The following is a 13,788-nucleotide window of genomic DNA, read 5'->3' as shown; positions in this document are numbered from 1 at the left end:
GCATGCTTAAATTCTGAATAGGTTTGTATCAATTTTAAGAACTCTAAAATCTAGTTGGGTTACTTATTTGGCATTTTTGAAGGGTTCTTATCCAAATATTTTCAAGTACATTTAGATCCAATATTCACAATTTTGTTTTGTACATAATTTCATTTCTTTTTTTTTTCCCTAGTCTTTGGCATTGTTGTCAAAGGGGGAGAGGTGGATGTGAAAAATGTCAAGAGACATAAGAAGTAATGTATAGCTCAGGGGGAGCAGTCTTCCAAGATTATTTTTGGGAGATCCATTTTTGGACAAGAACTGGTACAGCACTTCAACGATCCATTTTTCACATGAGTGTTGCCATCAATGCCAAAAGGGGATATTGTTGGAAATTGACACTCATCTAGGTTATAGGTGTTGTCATTGCTGGAAACACACTTCATGGGAGATCTGACAATCAAGGTAATCGACATACAAGGAACCGACAGGCATGTAACCGGCATACTTGAAACCAGTATTCTAAGGCGGACATAGGAGATTGATCCGACAAGCGTGGAGGAGGCAACAATCATATTGTTTCATGTTTATATTTTATTTGGGTCGAAATGTGTCTTATCATTTGTAATATGGTTGTAAGATGACATAAGGCATTTGTGTTTATTAATGTAATTGGGTATTTAAGTCAGTCTAGGTTAGGTCATTTTGAGGATATGAAAGGATATGAAAGATAAGAGATGTGATAGGTTATGTGATGGTATATGAATGAGATCTTGGTTGATATAATGTGAATATAATGATCTGCAATTGGTCTTGATTATTTGTCTAGAGGTTTGGGAAGTGATCTAAGCTACTAGTAAGGAAGGTTACAATATAACCGATATAGAAAGTTATTTAATCGGAACTAATCCAGCATAATAGATGCTCATTCTGAGTTTAGTTTTTTTTTGTAATCTAGTACTTTGGATTTGTAGTTAGGGAGGCTCCTTTTGTGATGAGAAGTGTGCTCTAGGCAGTGTGCCTTCTTGCATGTGCAGGCCCCTCTTGTAATATTTATTCAGTTGGCCAGTGGATAGATATTGTGGGTCTCCAATACCATTTTGGTTTTTCCTCTTTGAGGTTTTCCACGTATAAATCTCCATGTTATGGTGTTGATTCATGTGGTCGCATTGATATTACTTGTTTTTACTTTCTTTTATGCATACCTGTTATTAAGTGGATTTGTTAATAAGGTTAAAAATATTATATCCGATAGAACACTGATTCAACCCCTCCTCTCAATTTTCTTGGATTCCAATAGTCACTCTCATCTCTGTTAGAAAATTCCTTTTCCTACTCAATGCATCAACATCTTTGTTAGATTTCCTACTTCTATGCTTCAACACAAAGGTGTAACTCTGCAAGAATTCTACCCATCTTATATGTCTCTAATTCAAATTACTTTGACTGTTTAAATACTGCAAAGCTCGATGATTTGTATACAACACAAACTCCTTAGGCAACAAGTAATGTCTCCACTTTTCAAGGATTGAACTATGGCATAAAACTCCTAATCATACACTGAAATAAGCTATTTGTCTTCCTTCTTAACTCAAGACTGCTCCTATTGTTGTTCCACTTGCATCACAATCCACTTGAAATACTTTATTAAAATCCGGTAAAGCCAACACAGGCTACTCAGTCACTTTCTGCTTCAACAATTCAAAATTTTTGTTTGCTCTAGTGGTCCACTTGAATTCTTTTTGATCTCCTCTCATGGTCTCAGTCATAGGGATACAAACTGAACTGAAATTTTTGATAAACTTTCGGTAAAAACTAGCCAATCCATAAAATGATCTTACCTCTCTAATACTTTCCAATGTAGGCTGTTTATGGTGAAAATGGATAACAATAAACAACAATATTGAAAGGCTAAATGAATTCAACCACTAAACCCTAGCCTAACAATCAACAAAGATCCACCATAACATATGAAGATAACCTAAGACAATGCAAATAACTCAAAATCACAAAGATTATACCATCACATGTCCAATAGGGTTTTGATCTCCATTCTTCCTATCTCCATTGATCTTGCTTGATATATTTGCTCTCAGATTTTTATATGCACAAGAGCTCAACAAAGAACGGAATGTGGTTGCAAGTAGGATCTTAGTGTAGCCAAGTACTCCAAAATCAGTCATTAGTCATTAGTCATTAGGATGTGTCATTAGGGTTTGACAATGAAGAAAGCATCTCCTTAAATAGAAGACACAATGAGAAATGGAGGGTTAAGATTGAGAGGTGTAAAAAGAGAGGTCGGCTAGGATTAGAGGGTAGGTATAAGAAATACCAAAATAATGAAAGGGGTAGGTAGTGTATGAATTAAGAGATGAATGACATGTGTCATGTGTAGAAAAAGCTAATGATTTAATTAAATAAATAAAGATTTATTTAATAAATAGAAGAAGTAGGATAATTAAATAAATAAAAATATTTATTTAATTTAGGAAAAGGATAATTTAAATAAATAAATGTATTTATTTAAATGAGAAATAAGGCTAGAAGAGGATAAATGAATTAATTAAATAAATAAAAATTTATTTAATTAATAGAAGGATTAGGCTTAGATAATTAAATAAATAAAATATTTATTTAATTAGACATGACAATTTTAGGTGTCTACATTTTGCCCCTCTTTGAGACAATGCGGCTTGTCGCGTTGTTTCAAAGAAGATAAGATGAACTGATACAGAGTTGCCCCAGGATGGGAATAATATGCCCCCTCGAGAGATTGGATGAAAATGGCTGAAAAGATTGCAGACAATCTCTCGATAAGAAAGAAAGGCTAGAATGGATAGATCGGATAAAGTGACAAAGTCACGGGATAATGAAGACTGACTCGAGAAATGAGGGCGAGGGCTAGGGTAGGCTATAAGATAGACCACGGGCAAAAGACATCCTCATTGTCATCCACACCCTTACAAGATCACAGTGCAGAGCGAGAAAAGAGCAGCAGCAGTCAGCAACGATGGCCTTCATTCATAGATTTGACCGCGTTTGCCGATTCCAGCGACCAGCAGATGCAGGAGAGCCGGTAAGTACCCGAAAACCTCCTCGTACTTTCACGTATTTCAAGTTTTGTCATTAATACATGCTAGGTAGCAATAAATGCGCTAGGAATAGGGTAGTTAAAAAGTGCAAAAATGCGCAACCGCGTCTGTGTTAGTGCCAGGCGCGTCTGTGTCGGTTCCAGGCGCGTCTATGCCTGGGACCACGTTTATGCTGAATGCGGACGCGTTTGAGAATTGCAGGGGCATTTATGTCATGTAGGGACATCTGTGTTCCCTGGCCGCGTTTGTGAATGGTATAGGCACGTATGTGTTCAGGAAGCGCGTCTGTGTTGTAGAAGCACGTTTGTGTAGTTTATAAGCGCGTTTGTGTTGCAAAATGCATAGGTTGAGTCTTTTTAGGTCAAATCGGCAGTTCTGTGATGAACATACGCTGTCGATTGGATAAGCTGCTGAGAGGATACACTCAAGTAGGTCCTCTAGGAAGACTAGGATAGATCAAGGCACTTTGTGATGAACAGGGAGCACCAAGATAGGCAGCACTTTGTGATGAACAGGGAGTGAGAATGTGAGTAACACTTTGTGATGAACAGGGAATGTCACACATGTAGTACTTTGTGATGAATAGGGAGTACTACTAGGATAGATAGCAACACTTTGTGATGAACAGTGAGTGTCACTAGGATAGGTAAGCGTATGCATTTAGATAGCAAGTAGCATTTTGTGATAAACAGTGAATGCCACGATAACTGACATGATTGATTGGTTGACTGCAGGAGTATTTGCCTATGTTGGAGTCACGGGAGAGATTCCCATCGACTCAGAGGTTGCGACCAGAGTTGTCGATTCAGGATAGGATTGCGATTGAGGAGATGGGTCTCACACATGTGCTATATGTGCTTGAGTTTCGGGCAAACATGGGTTTGCTGACTACACTGGTGGAGAGATGGCACTCCGAGACTTGCACGTTCCATTTTCCTATGGGGGAGATGACAGTGACACTGGAGGATGTCTACAGGATTTTGCATATTCCGATCAATGGAGAGTTGATTCCATACGATCGAGACGGAGACAGAGAGGCACTGAGACGGGTATTCCAAGATCTCGGGTTGGAGATGAGAGCAGGTCACGTGGCATGGGATACCATGATCGCGACAGGGCTAGCATTGCCGGCTGTTATTGGAGGAGCCATCAGTGGTTTCTTGTGTCTAGACAGGGCTACACGGGGATTGGCAGTTGGCTGGGGAGGAGCCTTGGAGATACTGGTGACAGAGCACACCAGATATGCATGGGGGCCATGTGTCCTGGCACATTTATACTATGAGCTGCATCAGTTTGTTTATCACGGATCAGTGGGCTTGGGCTGCGGAGTGACTCTCCTACAGGTGTGGGCATATGAGCACCTGCCTATCACACGACCTATCCACTTCAGAGGCAGAGGGTATGGACGGAGTTTTGTGCATTTATACGATATGATTACATCACAGCCTCGGATTGGTCGATTGGAGCATTGGAGATGCATCATAGATGACATTGATATGGTTATCTGGAGGTCGTACCTGGGGTGCGAGGAGTGGGATGACGACGCAGTGGAGCTACCCTATGCATTCAGGAGCAGGTATCTTATTGGGCGGATGCCCTATATTTTGGAGAGGCAGCTGGTTGACAGGGTATGCAGACAGTTCGGCCGGATCCAGAGGATGCCGCGAGGCTCGGGCATGTATGCCCGTACAGTCAGAGATCAGGTACAGTTCGGGCCACTTCTATCATATGATCAGGCCGTGACACAGATGGCCGAGATGATGCCATTACCGTGGGACATGTGGCCGGAGGTAGAGGATGCAGGGATGGACGCAGAGTATTCTGCATATTGGGCAGAGCATCCATTTCTGAGGTTGACAGATCCGGGAGAGCTGTTGGAGGGAGAGGTGGGAGGGGATGATGATGATGATGGTGGAGGAGATGGAGGCAGGGGCCGACGGAGGCGGAGAGGAGTAGTGGGGGAGAGGCGGGTGGCACCTCGGAGGGAGGGAGGACAGGAGAGAGCAGCCCAGGTGGTGAGGGGTCGGGGTGGATTGCCCCTACAGGTACCAGCAGCATAGGGTCCTAGAGCACAGGGACCTAGACAGGTGCAGGGACAGGAGCAGGTGCAGAGACAGGAGCAGGGAGAGGCACAGGTACAGGCACCTACAGAAGAGGAGCCACAGGCAAAGGCTGAGGGTGGTGATCCTGAGGAGGATGAGCTGCTAGAACTGAGAGAGATCTGCCAGGGCCAGGTAGACGAGATTGCAGATTTGGAGCGGGAGAGGGATTGCCTCAGGATCAGGCTCAGGGACACAGAGCGAGAGAGAGACCAGGCCATCCAGCGATATACTGAGGTCGAGACAGCTCTGAGGGTAGGGAGGCGGGCAGCAGAGGATGCAGGGGCAGGCTACGCATATGTGCTACGAGCCGGAGAGGAGATCGCCTACTGGAGGGATCTGTACTATGGTGTCGTGCCAGCAGATCAGCAGGCGAGGAGCTTCCATAGATCGTCGCGCATAGCGACGGCTACGGGAGGGAGTCGTAGGAGGCAGGCATCCAGCGGTGGGGTCATGGGTCCTCCACCACCACCAGACAGGCAGGGGGATCCTGGAGCGGGACCATCTAGAGCTCAGACTCTGTCGAGGCCAGGCGGCTCCGAGGGAGGGAGTTCATCATAGCCATAGAGGGCTCCCCTTTGTATCAGTATATGTATCATTTTTGTATTGTAGACACCTGCGGGTGATTTTGTAGCCATATGATTCTTTTGACATCATTGTATCATGACACTTTTGATTATATATGAGAGATGATCCATTTTTGCGGCAGCTATATGCATGTGTACCTTATGTGATGAGATGTTCTTATGTGATACATGTTTTATGATATGGATGCTTATATGATGCAATGCAATATATTTTTGTTCTTTTATGTTGTATATGCGATGCATGATGCAAATGTGAATGTATGTAATGCAAATGAATATGATAATGCAAATGATTATTTACATAATGAAAATGTGAGATGTGCTAACATGTGTTGTATGCAGGATGTGATGCAATTGTGATATCTATATGTATGTATGAAATGCTTATATGTGGTGATGTAGGTATAACTATATGAAATGCAAATGTTTTTGGTGTGTCATTATACTCAGTCATGTGATAGCGGGCTACGCGGACTCGAGAAGGACAATGGAAGTCAATCAAGAAAGGGGGATGGAAGACAGAAGATATGAACGTGAAAGAGCTTCTTGTGCGTTATCATCATTGAGCTTTATTATGGTAGAATAGGTTATGACAATCGAGGCATCTGTTCGGCCCAGAAAGTCATTGTACCTGTTTGCATGGAGATAAGACAGTCACAAAAAAGGAATGCCCCAGTTCATACTAGACTCACAGTGTCCTCATATCCTTGGACAAGTCATAGCATTACTAAAAGACAACTCACAGACAACAAATGCAAGGTGACGATACCCCATCCTCGCCTTTCTAGTCAAAGACATCCTGGAAAAGCTAAAAGACATGTCACCAAAAAGATAAAATCAAAAGAAAATCAAGACTCGACACCAACATCCACTGTAGTCCTCAAGTTTAGTGTCTCTTGTCACTTGTTTAAGTCTCATTTGATTGTGGTCACAATGTTCATTTTCACAAAAAGGATAGATAGCACTGAACCATATGTTGTCTGAGTCTGTTGAAAGATTTGATTTTGTTGAAGCCTATTGTTGCTGCTATGTCTCATCTGAAACTGACTGAATCCATGAAACTGATACTTTATTGCGGAGAAGATGGAACTTTATTGTGGACTGGCGATGCAGATGTTGCTTTATTGTGGATTGTGCGCGGATAGACTTGAAGGAAGCTGGAAGAAACTGTACTCCTCGAAACATGTGATGTTCTCAGTTCCTCACCCATTACTAGACGTAGGATAGGCCGTAGTCACAGATAGGATCTGATTTATTATGGATGGAAAGGGAGTGAAAAGGAATGCTTATTATGAATGGCTAACCAATCTTAGGTAGATCAATAACAAGTCATGATGGGAATGGGTAAGTTTATTGTGAGTGAATAGGTTGTGAGTGTGTGCAAAGTGAAAGATGAAAGAGAATCCTGAAGGAGAGAGGAGCAATGTCTCTACGCATGGCGCTGGGAACCCAGTTTTCACCATGGTACTTGCCCAGGGCGCCACCGAAGTGGTTTTCACCGTTGGACGAAATTATTTCTCTTTACTTTTTTGATTTTTCAATTTTTTTGTGTCACAAGGCGCCTATTTGCCAGGTTTTCACCAAGTAATGATTTTTTTGTTTTTATAATTTTTTTTGTATTTTTGAATTAGGATGCTCTGAAGAGCTTATGTGTAGAACCTGCGAAGGTGCATGCTATTGATAGGATCCTCCAAGGGTTCACCTTCTGTAGTTGAGAGCTGATATGCCCCAGATCCATATACCACTGTGATGATGTAAGGACCAAGCCAGTTTGGTTCGAACTTGCCCTTCTTATCTCTGTCTTGCTGATTCTTGGGGTTCTCTCTGAGGACTAAGTCACCTACCTCAAATGTGTGAGGCTTAACTTTGTGATTGTAACTACAACTCATTCGTTGTTGGTAAGCCTTGAGATGATTAAAAGCAGTGTGCCTTCATTCCTCCAACAGTTCTAGTTCTTGTAAGCGAGAGACCCTGTAGTCTTCATCATTGATTATGTTTCTCAAGGAGACCCGTAAAGAAGGTAGCTCGACCTCAATAGGAAAGATGGCTTCAGAGCCGTAGACAAGTGAGTAGGGTGTAGTTCCTGTAGGTGTGCGGACACTTGTACGATAGGCCCAAAGTGCAGGATTGAGTTGGATGTGCCAGTTACGGCCAGCGTCGTCGACTGTCTTTTTAAGGATTTTGAGAATTGTTTTATTAGATGCCTCAGCTTGGCCATTACCTTGGGGGTAATATGGTGTGGAGAAATGATGGGAGATATGGAAGTGCTCATAGAGTTCACGAACATCCTGATTTTTGAAAGGACGCCCATTATCAGTAATAATGGAAGTAGGAATCCCGTATCGGCAAATGATGTAGTTCAGGATGAAGGTAGCGATTTGTTTCCCAGTAACTTGTGTGAGAGGCACGGCTTCAATCCACTTTGTGAAATACTTTATGGCTGTGATAATGAATTTATGTCCATTGGAAGAAGGAGGGTGAACCTTGCCTATGAGATCGAGTCCCCACTGACAAAAGGGCCAAGGAGATGCAAGTGGTTGTAGTTCCTGTGCTGGTGCATGTATGAGGTCTCCATGAATTTGACACTGCTTACACTTCTTGACAAACTGATATGCATCTTTTTCCATAGTAGGCCAGTAGTATCTAGTCCTGATGAGTTTCTTGGCCAAGGTAGGACCACTAGTATGCGGACCACATATCCCTTCATGCACTTCTCGTAACGCAATCTGAGCTTCGTCACTCTCTAAACATCTAAGAAGGGTGCCATCTAGACCTCGTCGGTATAGGATGTTAGCTAAAATGACGTATCGAGAGGATTAGCGAATGAAAGTGTGGCGTTGATTGTTCGATAGATCGGGAGGTAAGATATTGTCGCGAAGGTATGTGAATATGGAACCATATAACTGGGATTCAGGACCAACAACGCATATCATTTTCGTAGGAGTGATCTCATATGATAGAATCAGCAAGTTGTCTACCAGGAACTCATAGCAGGTTTCATTTTGAGGCAGGTCAATTAATGAAGCAATTGTAGCCATGGCATCAGTAGCGCGATTCTGTTCTCTTGGTATCTGCTCAAACTCTATCTTTGCAAAGTGTTGTTTCAGATCATCTACCAGTTGTTTGTAAGGCATTAGCTTTTCATCTTTTGTTTGATAATCATTAGTTGCTTGATGGATGACAAGTTGAGAATCCCCAAAAACATGAAGTTCTTGGATCTTCCATTGAACTGCAATTCTTAACCCAGTTGTTAATGCCTCGTATTCCGCTATATTGTTAGTGCATGGAAATGATAAGCGGTATGATTTTGGTATAGAATCGCCTTGGGGAGTTATAAAGAGTATACCCGCTCCTGCCCCATGCTGTGTATATGAGCCGTCAAAATATAATTGCCATGGCTTTGCAGGTGATATTGTTAGAATGGACTCATCTGGAAATTCTGACTGTAGAGGAGCATCATCTATCATGGGAGCATCTGCCAATTGGTCTACAATGGCTTGTCCTTTTATAGCTTTTCTGTCCACGTATTCAATGTCAAATTCACTCAAAATCATTACCCACTTGGCCAGCCGCCCAGTAAGTGTAGCTTTGTTGAGAAGATATTTTAGTGGATCAATTCTGACAATCAACTTAGTCTTGTGAGTGAGCATATAATGTCATAATTTTTGTGAAGCAAAGACCACAGCGAGACATGCACGTTCGATTGGTGTGTAGTTTAGCTCATATCCCACCAATGTGCGACTGATATAGTAGACTGCTTTTTCCTTGCCGTCAGGTATTTGTTGTGCTAGGAGTGCCCCCAGTGCTGTCGGAGTAGCTGATATGTAAAGTAGCAATGGTTGATATGGAATTGGTGGCATCAAAACTGGCGGGTTCAAAAGATAGTCTTTGAGCGCCTGAAAAGCTTGTTGACAGTTCTCATCCCATTTGAACTTGATGTTTTTGTGTAGCAGGTGCTGGAAAGGGTTACACTTATCTGCAAGTTGTGCTATGAATCTTCGTATGGACTGGAGTCTCCCTTGTAAAGATCGAAGTTGACTGATATTCTTGGGTGGCGGCATGTCCAAGATAGCCTTGACTTTTGCTGGATCGGCCTCTATTCCTCTTTTAGACACAATGAATCCTAGGAGCTTCCCGGAGGTTACTCCAAAGACACATTTCTTAGGATTTAATCTTACCTTATATTTTTCCAGCCGATCAAAGACAACTGAAAGTATGTCCAAGTGTGTGTCTGTCTATTGATTTTCCCAAAAGATCGTCAACATAATCTTCCACGGTTATGTGCATGAGATCATGAAAAATAGTGGTCATCGCTCTTTGATAAGTGGCGCCTGCATTTTTCAGCCCAAAGGGCATGACATTCCAACAGAAGGTTCCCCATGGACAAGTGAATGATGTTTTATGTTGATCTTTAGGTGCAATTCTGATTTGATTATATCCAGAAAATCCGTCCATTAAGGATAACATTTCATGGCCTGCTGTGAGATCAACGATCAAGTCAATGTTTGGTAATGGGAAGTCATCTTTCGGACAAGCTTTGTTGATATCTCTGAAGTCTGTACATATTCGGATGCTGCGATCCGGTTTGCTGACAGGTACTAAATTGGAAATCCATTCGGGATAATCAATTGGGCGTATGAATCCGACATCCAGTAATTTCTCCAGCTCTGCCTTGACTAGCAATGCCACTTGTGGATGCATTTTCCTTAATTTCTGCTTTACTGGTTTTGCCCCCGGTTTGACTGTCAAATGATGCATAACCAAATCCGGATCTAGCCCAGGCATATCAGCGTATGACCATGCAAAGTTGACTTGTCGTTCCTTGAAAAAGCTTATGAATTTTGTCCTCTCGGCCTCTGTCAATGATTGAGCCAAAAATATGTTGTGTGGAACCTCTGCTATACCAATGTTTGTCTTTATAGTCTCCTCTACCAACATGGATGATTTTTCCTCATATGATGCTGGGAGAATGTTGAGCCTTCCATCTTCGGGCGCCTCAGAGAGGTTTTCACCCTCAGATACGTCCTTTCTTTTTACTTTTTTGGGGTCAGATAGCGCCACAGTGTGGTTTTCGCCATAAGACCCTTGTTTTGTTTTTATTTTCACATTTTTGCGACTAGAAGGCCCGACACCCTCACCAAAGTATGCTATGTTGTTGTGCTCTATGGCATATCCTGCTTTGTGGTCTCCAGGGGGAAGATCATCTCGAATGCCAAGGTAGTCAATAATAGCTTCGTCATTTTGAAATGTATCAAATTGTGCTGGTCCTTCATGATCCCAGTCAATGAGTTGAGGATGAACAAGGGGAAGGTCATTAGTGTTTTCCGAATTTGCTGGACGAAGAGTGAAGATGTGGTTATATTCAGGTATGTCAAGGTAATCATCGAGGTCATCGATGGCACTCTCCTCATCAGTTTCGATCGTGAGCGAATCCAAATTGTCATCACTAGTAGCGCCTTCTGGGACAGGTGTCCTCATCCTATGTGATTTTTACCTAGGACCTTGAAACAAAGCTTGTGCGGGATCCTTATGGGTTGGTTCTTGACCAACTCTGAACTTTTTGTAAAATTCCTCCTCCTCTGTGGGTTCATCTGGCTCTCTGAATGTCTCGGTGAGCTCATAGTCACTGGAGGATTTGTCTGAACCCCATTCCCACTCATTGGAGTCTGTGGAATAGTAATCCTCTTGTTGAACTTCAGCAGCTTTGATTCGCCATACCTCTTTTGTTCTTTTATTATGTAGTCTGGGATTCAGAAAACCAAGCCCCTTGGAGCGTTCCCTTCTTGTAGTTAGCTCAGGTTGTAAGGGCTCCATGACACCTTCTTTGCGTAGTCCGAGAGGGCTTTTTCCATCATACCCAAATCTTTGCAAAATTTTGAAGCCTTTGCCATAGTTCTCACAGGGTATAATAATCTGATCATGTGTGTCCTCTTCAACGTCCTTATAGAGCATTTTATATAAATTTTCTTCTTCTAGTTCACCCCATTTTTGAAAGATGGTAGGATCCCATTTGAGCATCATGATGGAGATTTGCTTGTTAGGATGTGGCCTCCCATATTCCTTGGGAGAGCTCATGACTTGTCGTAAAAACATTGTCTGATTTAGAGTGTATTCTCCCATGCCTTTGTCTTGAAACTTGGCTCTAAGTTCACCCTGTTTGGATGTCGAGGGCTTTAATGACTCAAGATCAATATATGCTGAAGAAGGAGTAGCCTCACGATTGTTGGGAATGATAGTCTCAGTATGTGATCTCAAGTTATTACAATATATGAATGGATTTGGATCACCATTGACCGTTACCTCGACTCCATTGTGAGGGAACTTTATGCATTGATGGTATGTTGATGGGACTGCCCTCATTTCATGAATCCACGGACGTCCTAGCAATATGTTATACGTGAGATCTAGATCTAGGACTTGACAAACCACATCCTTTGTGACTGGTCCTATTCTTAGCGGTAAGGTGACTGTGCCCTTGGACGAGCGCTCTTCATCATCATACACCTTAATGGTGATTTGGTTTGTAGCATTCACAGCTTTGTCAGAATATCCCAATTGTCTCATGGTGCTCAATGTACAAATATTAAGACCTGCTCCTCCATCTATCAGGACTCGCTTTATTTGGTGTTTATGTATGAAAGCTTCAACGTGTAAAGGTGCATTATGTGGCTGACTTATGGAGGCATCATCGGCTTCTGTGAATGTGAGGGAGTGTGGAACGGATAGGTATCCCACCATGGCTTGAAACTGGTCCACGTTCAGATCCGTAGGGACGGCAGTATCTCTCAAGATTTTGTCAAGGATAGCTTTATGTGCAGGAGATATACGTAAGAGCTCAAGAATAGAGATGAGCGCAAGTGTCTTCCCTAGTTGTTCTACAAGGTCGTACTCAGGCTTGGTTGATGAAAGATTGGTATTCTTAGTGGAGGCACCTGGCAATGTAATCTTACCTCAACGGGTTGTAACATGACATTCAGAGGTAGATTCGGACGAAGATCCCACACCTTTTAGGACAATTTTGGGTCTTTGAGAAGGATTCTCAGGATTTTTGTTTTTGATAGTAATGGTAGAGATATGATTGTCCATTGAGATGTGATTGATAGTAGAATCATAATTGTAAGGTGCTCTAGTGTAATTGGCTTGATCATCTGTGACTTTGCCTTTTCCTTTGTCATGTTTTGGGAATGGTTCCTTAAACACCTCATGCTCTTGATTAGATGAATGTCCCTCAATCTCTATATCTCCTCTGTCAATGAGATCTTGCACAATGTTTTTCAATCGATGGCAATTACCTGTCTTGTGACCCTTGCTCTTATGAAACTCGCAGTACTCATCATCATTCCACCAATTTGGTTTTACCTTTGGTTCATAAGGAGGAAAATCTGGAACTATAATTACTTTGTTTGCTACAAGCTTTTTGAATACTGATTCAAGTGGTTCCCCCAATGGAGTGTACTTCCTTCAAGGTTTAGAAGTTGTTTGGTTGTTCACCTGATTGTTGGTAAAACTTGATCCAGAAAAGATGAACTTTGGTCTCACTGTATTGGCATCGACAACACCATCATTAATTGTGTTCTTGTTCTTGTTCCAAAATTTTGGTTTGTCCTTTCCTTTGAAGTCCTCTTTGTTTTCTTTGAATAGTTTGATAACTCCTTGTTCAATTAAGACCTTTTCTGTTGCTAGGACCTTTTCAATGACATCCTTGAATGTAGACAAACAAGCTTTTCTGAGATCATAGCCAATAGCCTTATTAACGTTTTGTGTGAACATCTCCAGCATTTGTTTCTGCAGGATTTCACAAGAGCATCTGCTAGCTAAGTTTCTCCATCTCTGTAAAAATGTTGCGAAAGATTCTCCTTCCTTTTGTTTAGTATTGCACAAGGTAGTAACTGAGACATCTGTTTCAATGTTGTAAGAGAAATGCTAAATGAATGCCTCTGCTAAGTCGCCCCATGACTTAATACCAGGAGGTAATTGAGAAAACCATTCCATAGCTTGATCTCCTAAGCTCTGTGGGAACAACCTCATCAA

This window comes from Cryptomeria japonica, chromosome 2 (assembly GCF_030272615.1).
Source record: "Cryptomeria japonica chromosome 2, Sugi_1.0, whole genome shotgun sequence".
Classification (NCBI taxonomy): domain Eukaryota; kingdom Viridiplantae; phylum Streptophyta; class Pinopsida; order Cupressales; family Cupressaceae; genus Cryptomeria; species Cryptomeria japonica.
The sequence above is the reverse complement of the archived record's forward strand: the minus strand, read 5'-3'. Positions refer to the sequence as shown.